The 14,185-nt window shown below is 34.7% G+C and overlaps 2 protein-coding genes across 2 annotated transcripts in view; both read right to left on the bottom strand.

Moving 5' to 3' along the window:
* Window positions 1-12,831, bottom strand: part of LOC143253719 (homeobox protein cut-like) — a 101,969-nt gene extending 89,138 nt beyond the window's left edge. Inside the window, exon 1 of the mRNA XM_076508007.1 lies at window positions 12,551-12,831. The gene's annotated coding sequence lies outside the window, so the exon portion shown is untranslated. The remainder of the gene's footprint in view (window positions 1-12,550) is intronic.
* Window positions 1-14,185, bottom strand: part of LOC143253721 (uncharacterized) — a 67,448-nt gene that overhangs the window by 3,832 nt on the left and 49,431 nt on the right. The window lies entirely within an intron of this gene.

The raw sequence follows: 14,185 nt of genomic DNA, 5'->3' as shown, positions 1-14,185 counted from the left end.
CTTTAGTTTATAACTATGGTACTAACCAAACTGATAATACTGAAATATCTATAATTCCTTTAGTTTATAACTATGGTACTAACCAAACTGATAATACTGAAATATCTATAATTCCTTTAGTTTATAACTATGGTACTAACCAAACTGATAATACTGAAATATCTATAATTCCTTTAGTTTATAACTATGGTACTAACCAAACTGATAATACTGAAATATCTATAATTCCTTTAGTTTATAACTATGGTACTAACCAAACTGATAATACTGAAATATCTATAATTCCTTTAGTTTATAACTATGGTACTAACCAAACTGATAATACTGAAATATCTATAATTCCTTTAGTTTATAACTATGGTATCAACCAAACTGATAATACTGAAATATCTATAATTCCTTTAGTTTATAACTATGGTACTAACCAAACTGATAATACTGAAATATCTATAATTCCTTTAGTTTAAAACTATGGTACTAACCAAACTGATAATACTGAAATATCTATAATTCCTTTAGTTTATAACTATGGTACTAACCAAACTGATAATACTGAAATATCTATAATTCCTTTAGTTTATAACTATGGTACTAACCAAACTGATAATACTGAAATATCTATAATTCCTTTAGTTTATAACTATGGTACTAACCAAACTGATAATACTGAAATATCTATAATTCCTTTAGTTTATAACTATGGTACTAACCAAACTGATAATACTGAATTAGTTCCTATAGCTTTATTGAAAAACAAGAACAACAACAAACAAACAAATAACAGAAGTTAAGTTGCAATATATTGATTCTAAACCAACCTGATAATATTCATCCGTTTCAAGTAGCTTTTGTTTGTGTTACATTTCCATCGGATAATCCTTTAAAATATTAAGTCAAGTTAATAAAACAGTGAATTTTACCGAAAATCACACAGTTTCAGTGGATGCTGTGTTAATCGTATGTGCGTAAAAACACATTGTAGGCACACCATTGATGCTCTAATACATGAGCATTCATAATTCATAGAGTAGTGTCTAAATATACAGTCCCCAGCAGTTTTCTAAACGCCGTTCTCGTTGTGTTGAATGTTTCGTCATCAAGAACCTGGAGGAGATACGCATGATATAGTGAGTGACTAATGAAAAGGCAACACAGAAAGTGCACTATTTAGTACAAGTCACCCATTCAGTGAAGTTATCTCGGCCTCTGCTCGATCATAGGCAGGAAACTGATTACGCTGTGCATAATAACAAGGATTTAAGAGACGCCGTCGTTCGATGCCGTGTATATATATATATATATATTAGCAGGCCTCCTAAATCTCGATCAAAGAAAATGTATTTTCCTGTCTACAGTTTTTTAGGTTAATATATACAACGCGTGTGTGTGCCATTTGGAATGTATTTTGTAATATAACGACTGGTGAAGTAAGAGCGTTTTTTTTTTAAATTATCAAGTTATGTCTACACGCTCCATTATTTATTTATTTGTTCAGCTACGATTTTTTCAGTATTTCTTAACTAATTTGCAAAAGAATATTCAGAGTTATTATGCTAAGCTAAACATATTTTCAAACGACGTAACTTATTATAAGTAACACTTTCCTTACTGTAAACATTAATGGTGCTGTTTCTGTTTATAATAACTACTTGTGGCTTTTAGGCTTTCCAGCTAGACCTAACAACTCAGTGATGTCGAGAAAACCCACTTGTAGAGAAATATATATGTAAAAATGGCTCGTTTGGGTTGAGAAAATATTTTACATATATAGACTTAACAACTGTTTATAGTAACTACTTATGACTGCCCGGCTTTCTAATAAGATTTAACATTTGTTTATAATGGCTACTTAGGGCTGTCCGAGTTTTCAGTTAGATCCAACATTCATTTATAATAACTACTTATGACTGACTGCCTGTACAGTAAGATCCAACACGTGTTTATAGTATGACCGTCTGGCTTTTCAATTAGACCTAACATTTGAGACCCTTTAAACTTTCATACAGAAAGCTGTAATAGAAAACTTGCACAAGTACATTGAACACAAGTATAGAAAACTTGTAGAACTACGCTCCATTCAAGAATGGAAAGCTTACACGCGTACAAATACACTCAACATAAGTACAAAAACTTGAACTTTGCTGGCGAGTTTTTCCACTTTCACAAAGAACTACGAAAACATCCTTCTTCAAATTGTTGTATCCTTTGTTTCTATATCGTTAATACTTTTGTTATTATTCTATTTTATTCCAGAAAGAGATGGAATACACGGTCCATCCATAACTTTTATCTTGTCGATAACTGCTCTGAGTTAGATACATAAGTGCTAATCATGTCGCCACGAGGATTTGCTATTTTAAAATGAAACTAAACAAGAAGAAATTATTCGTTGTAGCCGTGTGGCGCTATCTACACTATATAAGTGTACCCAGAGTTGTTCATGACAGCTCAAGTGGCCTTCAGCTACGAAAATAAGTCTTTTTTTTTTTTTAATCACGCCAATATAACTTGTACTAGGAATGTCAATAAAACTATAATGATTGTCCTGAACCTTTGTAACCTATTAATATTACATGACTTAGTATTAGCATAATTCCAGTTCTTTAAAATGCTAACCTTTGTAACCTATTTTGTTTGTAGCGTTTCTGAAAATTATATTAATGTGTTACGAACATATACAAAAATCCAAAAGCGTTGAAGTTTGTTTTGAATATTGCGCAAAGATACACGAGGGCTATTTGCGTCAGCGTTGAAGTTACAAGACTTGTTTGCAAAGTTGTTTAGTGTTTTTTATGTGGCGACATCTCGTTGTAAATATTATAGCTTTTCTCTCAAAATATCGTTATTGTCACATTTTTTCAGCACATTGTGACTTGAATAAAACTATAATAATATATTAAATAGTGATGAATAGGGGAAGAAAAACAAAACACAAACACACTATAATCCTTTAGCGACAAAAAATGGTAAATGTTTTGAGCAATAAAACAATATTTATGAGGTTTTGAGTCCGTGTTACTTCATTATAATAACTCAGGCGAAACTACAGTCCATAGCAGAGGGTGTGGCCAATCAAAGAAAGCATTAGGCTTTTATGTCACACATTCTCTTTTCAATTAATTTCTGGTAAAAAATTAAAATAAAATATATGCATCTTTAACATACAGTGATTTGTGATAACGAGAAACTTACTTGAAGTTTGTTTGTTTGTTTTTTAATTTCGTGCAAAGATACACGACGGTCATCTGCGCTAGCCGTCCCTAATTTAGCAGTGTAAAACTAGAGGGAAGGCAGCTAGTTATCACCACCCACCGAGAACACTTTTTACCAACGAATAGTGGGATTAACCGTCACAATAGAATGCCCCCCACAGCTGAAAGGGTGAGCATGTTTGGAGCGACGGGATTCGAACCCACGACCCACAGATTACGAGTCGAACGCCTTAACCCACCTCACCATGCCCGGGCCCCCCTACTTGAAATAAAAATATATTCTCAAAAAGTCTGGTATGGGTATCAAAACCTGAAGACGACCTAAGGAGGTCGAAACATTGTTCTGTACTTTATTTTAATTAAAGTTTTAATACCCATACCAACCACTTTAACACACAGGTACAGTAATCAAACAATAAGTTTCTTGCTGATTCTAAAATAAATTAATAACAGACTCGAGCCTGCGCTAAGTAACGGATGAACTTCACATCTGTGCCTAATGATGGTTACATAACACTTTAAGCATCTCAGAATACACTTATGTATTCATTAATAGTTATATGTCCATCAAGTGCCAAAAGCCAAACGGTATACATTGTAGCATAGTTTCTAGAATACGTAAACACCATGTGAAACGTGAAAGAGAAATGAAAACGATCTACTTCTATATAATATACACAGCACATTCAGAAATAGATTCACACGATTGCTGATGTACTAGCTTCTTTTATATGAATTTTTTTTCTCGTTTCAAATAGTGTAAACAGATGTTTATACGTTACCGATCTGTCTATGTTGTCGTGCTCCTTACCGACAAATAAATAAATTAAGACTTCACACTCAGTTCATTTCGTGAAGGTACTTTCTAGAACAGAAAGATAAAATTCGACACGACGTGATCCCTACATTAAGATACATGACATAATAAAATATTCATGTAAACATATGACAATACAACTCATCTGACGGTTTCACTGAAGTCCTCGCCGTCCTTTCTGTCCCTTTAATTGTATATGCACGTTGTGAAACGACTTTTGAAAAAGATACAAAAACAACCAAATGTGGCTCACGTGCATGTTCTAGTGTAAGATATTCGATCTTCGAATTAATACAAGTCTCAAATCCAACTTGTAGAGAGTATCTCTATTTTATCATTCGATAACATGTTAAATTGATGGACGGTCCCTGACATGTTTCTTATTTTAACTTGCAGTGCTTACTGGTTGTAAGGAGACTTACGTGTTGTTCCAACGTTCCAAATAATGGTATATGACACACAATTTATTTACTACATACAAAAAGCACGTGACAAACAAACAAGATACACTACCGTTTCATCAAACAACAGGCAACGTTGAGAATTTATATATATAACAAGATATGAAAATATAGTTAAACCTCGCGGACTAGTTGTATAAATAACATAAAACGTAAACATGGCATTCTGGTAGCTATAGAAACAGACAGGTTACTACACCATATTAACCCATTGTAAACAACAACAATTTTAGCGCGTATGTACTACGTATACACTAGTTAGTTGTTATCGAGAAATGTACGCTAATATTAGAAAATCAGTTAACGTGAGCAGCTTAACGACTTTGAACATACCTCGTTATTATCAACTTGGCATAACGAACGACTCAGTAGCTGAGAATAGAAAAACAAAATGCTAATTTAAATATAACAGAATACCTGGGACGGGCCTAATGTACATTGTGGCTTAAAAATAACTGCTAATAAAATTACAGCGACTTACAACAATACACACATTAATCGATGTGTAGTGTCGCTAACGTAACGTACAACTACAAAACATTACTGATGTTAGATAACTCAACCGTCATTGTGACGAGGTGTTTTATGTCAGACAACAATACACCCATTAATCGATGTGTAGTTTCGCTAACGTAACGTACAACCACAAAACATTACTGATGTTAGATAATCGTCATTGTGACGAGGTGTTTTATGTCAGACAACAATACACACATTAATTGATGTGTAGTTTCACTAAATGTAACTGCGAAACATTACTGACGTCAGCTCACTCTATTACTATCATTGTGAAGAGGTGTTTTATGTCAGACATATATTATTTTATCCAGGCGAAACGACCGTTTTAACTTTCGGTAGTTTGATACGTAAGCCATCTGAGTTATAATTAATTTGCACAAGTTAAAAGTAGAGGTCAGTCCCATTAACACTAGCTTAGCATTTCCTACAGCAATCAAAATAATGGAAGATTTCTAACTGCACTGTTTCTTTTAAATAGGTGCCAATAAGCTCTAGAGACGAAATGCGGAAAACTAAATATCCTTGAAACCGCTTCGACAAAGAGTGAAAAATCTTTGTTGTCCTGTTAACAGTAAGTTTGAATCTGAAAGAAACGTTTTGTTTTGCCTTACAAAGGTTTGATTCGGAGCTTTGGTAAAATAACTTGATTTAATTAGAGTATTTTCAATAAATAAGCTGATCAAATGAGTTAATTCAATGGAAATTGATCTAAATAATAGAGGACTTTAAGTTAGTTTTCAGTAAGCAAACAAACAGAGGTAGTCAATTTCGAACACCATGATTTAATTAATTAAATATTTTAAAACTACTTTTCAACAAACATTATGATAAATAAAGTGAATTCTGTGGAATCTGGTCAGATTAATGACAAAGTGCACGTTAGTTTTTTAATCAATAATCTGAGGGAATCAATTCTCTGGAATTTGTCTGATTAACAATAAGTTTTAGGCTACTTTTCAATGAACGAACTAACGAAGGGAGTCAGTCTGAAATAATTTCGTTTTATTAAAGAGAGGTTTCAGACTACCTTTCAATAAACAAACTGATAAAGAGAGTCATTTGGTCGAATTAATGGTACGCTTTATTCTCGTCTTAAATGGAACAAATACTTAAAGAGATTCCTTATAAAATGAAATGGAAAGAGAGAAAATGTAAATTAAGATGAGAAAAATCAACAATATTATTGTATTATAATGAGATATAATTCTGATATATCGAAATGGAACGAAAGAAAAACTGAAATGAGTCCTGTCAACTCTACAATAATGTTTACAGTATTCTGATATTTCACGTGACGGGACAACGAAAGTACCAAATTATAAAATGACATAATACAGTTAATTAAAGCAATAAAAGAATTCGGAAATTTTTATTCTCAAAACTCACAGACATAATTCCACCTTAATAGTGGCTTCTCTACCTCAATGAGCGCGTGCGGAAGGTATTGTACTCCAAATTACCATTGCAACAACCATTTTAAATAAATGTACTCTTGTCACAACAAGAACACGACTTTCACTAGGACTGTACGTTTGATTACATCTTTATTGACTTAATCTGAAATATAGTACTAAAAATTGGAGTTCTTAAAAAAACTTTTTTTTTTCAATATACTAAATAAAAACAATACAGCTAAAAACTACGATTCGTAATTACTAGCACGAACAACAGCCCGTCAGGCGGCGCTTCTGCTAGTAATTACAGTTCTCTTCTTAAGTTCGCATCATAATGGTCGTTGTTTCAAAAAATTATGAAATAAAAAGAGCCCTAATAAGTTCTGGTATCGGACATAAGGATTCGTAGGCACTGGATATTTAAACTGTATTGTGTTGTTATAACATACTCTTTTTTTATTTGTATATATATATATTTTCTAGAATTAGTGTGCAAGGGCTTTCAAACCATTGAAATGCAAAAGCATGTTAAGAATATGACAGTGTATGAAAAAATATGACTAAATTATGTTGCAGAAAAGGTTATAAACAGTGTTCTAGAACAAAGATAAGGAGAGCACGTGGGAAATTTTTAATTTAAGATATTCTTGTTTGTAACATTAAACTGCAACTATATGTTTAGTTACTAAACATACATCACCTACAGGGAAGGATATGAATGTAAGATGTTTTGTTTATAACATCAAACTGCCACAGTATGTTAAGTTACTAAACATACATCACCTACAGGGAAGGATATGAATGTAAGATGTTTTGTTTATAACATCAAACTGCCACAGTATGTTAAGTTACTAAACATACATCACCTACACGGAAGGATATGAATGTAAGATGTTTTGTTTATAACATCAAACTGCCACAGTATGTTAAGTTACTAAACATACATCACCTACAGGGAAGGATATGGATGTAAGATGTTCTTGTCTGTAATATCAAAGTACCCAATATGTTTAGTTGTTAAATATACAACAGGTACAAGGTAGGCAGGACCCCAGTGTCATGTGGTATGTAATGTCCGAATGAACATCTGTAGTTTGTCTCACATCTCTTCCTCGTGTCGTCAACCCTCTCCTGGAGTTGTATGACTGTCACTTCTGTAACAACAGAGACGGAGTGAAAGTGGTATCAAGCGCGTGTATAAAGACCTCACGTGCAACGAGCGCGAAAGGATAACTGTGGGGCTAAGTGAGCTTACAATATACTGGTTGCTTTGGAAGTGTTACGAAATAACGCACACAATGTTATAAATTTAAGCAGCCTTTGTGCTCCACGGTGGTCGTGAGAAGTGTCGGTAATCGCTTCGGCCATTATTTACAAAATGTCGTTCCTTTGATCTTCAGAATACGAGTGCAAGTAAAAAAAAAAAAGTTATTTTTTATAAAACCTTTCTTCGTGTAAAGACACAAATCCCGATAAATCTTCGTCGATGAGCTGTAGGATTTAAAAACAGTAAGATAATGGAAAATGTAAGCTTACAAAACTACCTAACTCATAATAAACGTTCAAACGGTATGATTTGGGTTAACTGTTATTGTAACGTTAGTACGCCCACCATAAGCGTAACGTTTATTCTAGTTCACTAGGCTTAATTTCTAAAATCGCAAAAGCAATATATATATATGTACACCTAGTAAATACACATTTGTAATGGCTGAAACAATATTATAATAAATATTCAAATAAATTACGTTATCAAAATATTCTGTTGATAAATGTGCCTAGTGCCGACCTATCAAGAGACAGGTCGCTTGCCCGAAATTTAGTGGAAGGTCTTTTCACACATATGTTTAATTTTTTAAACTAAGACTCAAATTAGATGTCTAACTGTTATTTTAAGAAACTAAACATCTCGTATTTTGTAGATTTTTCGGAAAGATAAAACAACTAAAACATTTTTTATTGAGTGTTATTTTAAACTAGGTGTCGCTTATCTTGTTTGTGCTGAAGGCCAGCGATGAAGGTGTCCGAATTTAAATTAGTTATTTTTCACTAAAAATCTTGAACAGAAATTAGTATAATTTCTTTAAATTAATCAACCCAAATCTATATAAAAAGACACGAATATCAGACCAACCAAACTATACAGCTTTCTCTAGAAATCCACTTGTTTACCGATCACCATCTTTTTTCAGGTGAGGAACGTTTTAGGAATAATCTTATATTACACAATTGTTCCCGCGCATAAAGCTCGTGAAAGGTTTCATCTCTAACACGCACGGAACTGATGCGCTCCACTTGAGAGATTCCGAGTTACATTTTTTCTCAAACGTAACGAAACTTTACATATGCGCGTGTAAGTTATAGGCTTCTAACACTCAGTTTCTGAAAAAAAAGAGAAGTTGATGGAATAACACTTGGTTTACATGGTTATTTTCTGATATATAGTGAACGATTACAGCTTTCCCGCCAATTAAGCTGTCCCGAAACGTCCCAGATTTATTGATACTGCCGAGCACTGTGCGTAATACATCCACATATGGGTTATATATCCATGTACAGATGGCGTGGGGAGGAAAAACCGTTCGCCAGCCCTAGTCCATTACGGTCGATGGGAAGGAGTCTGAGCTATGTGACCTTAAGACGATTAGCACCGACTAAGCCATGCGTCATCAAATGAAGGTTGTAGCAGTTACTTAGATACAACTGCTAAAATTTCCACCAAAGTGTATATGGCGGAATTAACGCAACGACACCTTGTTTCCATGCAGAGACTTTAGAATGTAATGGGAGACATAACCTCAGCGTGGGGGGGGGGGGGGAGGTTGGGGGATAAATGATAAAGTGTCGCGCTACCAGTAATTCAGCCTCCAGAAGATTTTCTCACGATTGTTTGTTGCATTTATCCGAGGAAACTCACGATCCGAACTTGCAGTTGTGCGAACAATCACTTTTACCAACCTGTATTTATTAGCAGCTTGTCAGGCGGAACTTACCAAAACAAACAACAACAACAAAACAAGTTGCACACAAATATTAGTTTTGCTTTCAACTGGACACCATTCATGTACATTATTATGTGAATTTTATTATACGTAAAAAAAATCTTCACGTAGCTGTTTGAACTCAGTGATATAGTACAACCTCCAGATAGGTTTGTGAACTTGGCAAACTACACGTAACCATGTGGACTGAATAACAACGAAGTTGTGAGAAAGTTATCCAGTATTATAAATACTGTATAGATTTTACACACCTATGAGGAAATCATAACGTATCACACCACTTACATAACCATATGAACGTAATAAGATTGGACAACCTTCAGGCTAGCTCTGTGAACATGCAAACTTCACACAACTGTGCAAACTAAATAACATGAAACAAGCCTCATATTTTATATGACTATGCCACTCTTATTACACACTAGATACTGACACATTGGTGTGAACTTGATTACACCAAGATGACATTTACATCGAAGTAAAATTCATCAGATTCGACAGCTTCACAAAAATATTTATAACATAATATTTACACAGCTGTATACAACTGGTAACACCAGACGACCTACATATTGTTGTGCGAACTTGTTATTACATGACAATCCTTGGATAACTGTATACAACCGAAAGCACCATACAACCAACACATTGTTGTATGAACTTGTTATTACATGACAAACTTTGGATAGCAGTGTAAAACTGGTAACATCATACAACCTACGCATTGTTGTGTGAACTTGTTATTACATGACAATCTTTGGATAGCTGTATACAAATGGTAACACCAGACAACCTACATATTGTTGTGCGAACTTGTTATTACATGACAATCCTTGGATAACTGTATACAACCGAAAGCACCATACAACCAACACATTGTTGTATGAACTTGTTATTACATGACAAACTTTGGATAGCAGTGTAAAACTGGTAACATCATACAACCTACACATTGTTGTGTGAACTTGTATCACCAGACAACCAATATATCGCTGTGTGGATTTGAAAAACCAAACAACTTTTACGTGATTGTGTGAACCTTGTTAAAGTGACGCTGACTTCATCCAGAAAGTAGCTGCCTGTTTTTGTTGAATGCCTCAAATAACCAGACGATTAGAGCGCTCGGCTCGCAATATGAGGATCGCAGGTTCCAATCTCCATTGCACCAACCATGCCGTGTGGGCATTATTATGTGTCGGTCAATCTCACTCTTTGTTGGCAAAAAAAGAGCCCAAGAGTTGATAGTGGATGGTAATGACTAGCTAGCTGTCTTCCCCTCTAGTCTTACACCACTGAATTAGGGACGGCTAGCGCAGATAGCCCTCATATAGCTTTGCGCGAAATTCAAAACCAAACAAACAATTTTTATTGAAAAGTATAATTCGATACTATTAACATAGCCTTTTACTGCTCTCATTCAAAACTCTCTATCGTCCAGCCACAGCCCACCTTTCTTTATAGAAATGTTTATATAAATTGATTTTCACCGTAACAGCCACGATGATCTACACATCTCAGGTTACCCATGGTTCTCAGCCAAGGTCTATACAATAAATCAATGACTTCAACTACCTGAAAAATGTTACATATCAAGAACCTGTGTTAATAAGAAACCAGAAGCAATAGTGTAGTGGAATTATTTTACATACTAAAAACAATTTCTATGGAAAACAAAGTGTCATGGTGACGAGAAACCCACCCGGAGTAAAAAAGTATTCTCAAGACGTCTGGTATGCGAATTAACACTTTTATTAAAGTAAAGTACAGAACAACGTTTCGACCTTCTAGGTCATCTTCAGATATAGAATTAGAGTTTCTATATCCATACCAGCCACCTTGAGAATACAAAAAAGAAAAATGTTTGTTTATTGTTAAGCACAAAGCTACACATAATGGATTATTTGTGCAATGTTCACCATGGGTTTAGAACTACAGATTTTTTTTGTTTTTTTTTTGCTATAATTTGCTTAAAGTAATACTGAGAGTGAAGCAATAACAGGAAGATGTAAGAAACAGTGACACGAAACACAAAATAGTACACGCATTCTAATGGTTGATGAGTAAATTATTACAATTATCAAAAACACAGGGAGTGAGCAAAAAAAAACACTCGTTTTTTTTTCTAATTCTTATGGAGTTGAAATAGAAACCTTTGAACCTTTCGAAAGCTCTCGGGTTATAGGGTTTCTATTTCATTTCTACCAAAACTTCCTGAACCTTTATATTTTTATAACATCATAAATTCTTATGGAGTTGATTTTTAAAAGAGCTTGGAGGTCCGAATTTGGGGAACCTTTCATTTTGTCTGCGTTAAGGCAAAGGAATAGGGAACCTGAATAGAGACTTGAGAATAAACATACACACACACAAGAAAGCATAGAACTTAACATAAAACGATGGTAATTAACAGTTGTTATATTTAACACAAGAACAAATAGAAAATCTCAAAGAGCAGAGAAAAGAACTGTATGGCAGTGGGTCAGTGAAAAAAATGAGAAGGGAAAATATGTTCTAAAGAACAATCTGCATTGTATCAGCTGAGCACATGTCATGCCCTGTCCATTTCTAACCACTAACGTTCAGCTGGCTAGACACACCCCTAACTCCTACTATTCAGCTGAGTCACATCCTATTCGTCTCAATCGGTTACTATTATACAGGTGAACACATATAATGCCCTGTTCAATTCTACCCCTTACTATACGTCTGCAATAGTTTCGTTATTCTAATATTTGGCTTTTTCCGCATATTTCATATCTTCTCTTATTTCTAACCCCTTTTCGTCATTTTTAGTAACATCATTCTTTTATTCTTTTCCTTGTGGTATTTTTCTGGCTTCACATAGTTGTGTAAACTGAACAACATAAAATAACCTTCTCGTATTTAAACATGATTTCCACCATTTTCAATAACCATTTCCTTTTAACCTTATTCTTGTGGTATTTTTCTATACTCCAGATTTATTAATTTAAACATAAAATATTATTATATTTTCTAAACTGTTGAGTTTCACAGAGAACGTCTAGGCTGCTGACCATTCTATGTTACTAACGAGTCTCAAATCCTCTGAAAAATATTACGCCGATGATCCGCGCGGACCTCATACCACTTTGACTTCACTTTGTATACACACATGGATACAAACCTGTTTCTTCACATGTCCACACCCTCGCTGTATTACGCCTCTTTCGTCGCCATCATAAAGTCTGACAGGAACACGACCTTCTAACAGCAGGCGAGATCGTCACATTTGACCCATCAAAATCCATGTTGATGCAACGTTCCCGGTCCAAGAGACTGTCTGGAAGATTTGCCAGATATCGTCCAGATGGCAGCATGTGTACGTAATGTTCAAAGGAAAACGCACGATGTTTTATTTCCCGCGAGAATCGACCGAAGGAACACGAAAAGAGGTGTTGCTTGCTCTTCGAGGTGAAAGCCAATACTGCTGAAGTGCGATCGGGTGCATTATATCCACCCTGTCAAGACCTACGCCTCGTTGCCATGGTGACCAATAATGGCCTACTGGTATATTCATCAATTGCATTCGCGGCCGAGCATGTAAGCAGGCAGTCGCATGCAGATCTATCAGATCACCGAATCAACACCAATTCCCGAATGGTTAAGCCTTTACCTTCTCTGACTCGGCGAGGGCAGCTAGCTATATTGCTTCTGAAACTATAATTATATAAAAGTAAGCAAACAGACCGTGACTGACCAACGATATACTTTCAAATTAAAAACGATACCAAATCTATTTATCCCCCCTCTATATATATACATAAATACCAATAAAAAAGTGTACAACTAGCATACATAACACTTATCCACAGCAACATTAATGTTCTATTTTTGGAAGAAGCACTTAGTTATAGCAGAACCTTCTGCTTTTCTCTTTTACACATCAGACAAAGATTAAAAAAAATTCTCATAATTGTAGAGGCCATAAATATACAAGGAAACGAGCTCTGATAATTGCTCAACGACTTCATACACACATCCGGGTGTTTCGTTCATTTTTATCAGTAATTTATGATCGTTCATTTCGGACGCATTCGTAACCCGAGAAGATGCAAGGGAAGAGACGGTTAAAAAAACGCATTAATATTTCATACCCTTACTTTCTAGAAGAAGTGGAATGTGATCGTTGGATGCCATCGTAGAAAGCTGTTTATCACCCCCCCCCCAAAAAAAAAACCCAACAAATACATTCATTGTCCAGTCGTGGTGAGAAATGTTTGTTTTTTTTTTGTTTTTTCCTTTACGTTTGATAATCAGATAACCAATCCCGTCACAACCTGACTCACGAGTAATATAACTATAGAAATGTGCCCTAATGTAAAATGACGGCGTGTTTTTGGTTTTTTCTTCCACTTGTGAATCCAGATTACGGTCCATGTAACATAGTAGGCCAAGGCCGTCCCCAAGAGAAACGAGACAAAAGGAAAAGCTTACGATACACAAACCAGTACAACTGATAATTTTTACAATAACAATAATAATAAATGTACTTCGTGAGGTTTTATATCTAGTCGTTCTGAGCCTTATCTACGGAATTACTTTTTCGTGAAACTTGGCACAAATTACGCACTATCACGATTTTGAGATTACATATCTTCCATTATCGAACAGAATGGTAGTTTTGTGGTCAAAATAGAAACAAGGGCGAGAAGAAACAAAAACTGCTGGAATATTTTGTTTTTGTTCACACAGTTTGTTCCTTATGTACAAAAATATACTCCTCTAGAACAGGAATTCACACGTCTGTTCATTGGCTTTG

The sequence above is a fragment of the Tachypleus tridentatus genome, chromosome 6, assembly GCF_004210375.1.
Source record: "Tachypleus tridentatus isolate NWPU-2018 chromosome 6, ASM421037v1, whole genome shotgun sequence".
Lineage (NCBI taxonomy): Eukaryota > Metazoa > Arthropoda > Merostomata > Xiphosura > Limulidae > Tachypleus > Tachypleus tridentatus.
The sequence above is the reverse complement of the archived record's forward strand: the minus strand, read 5'-3'. Positions and strand labels throughout refer to the sequence as shown.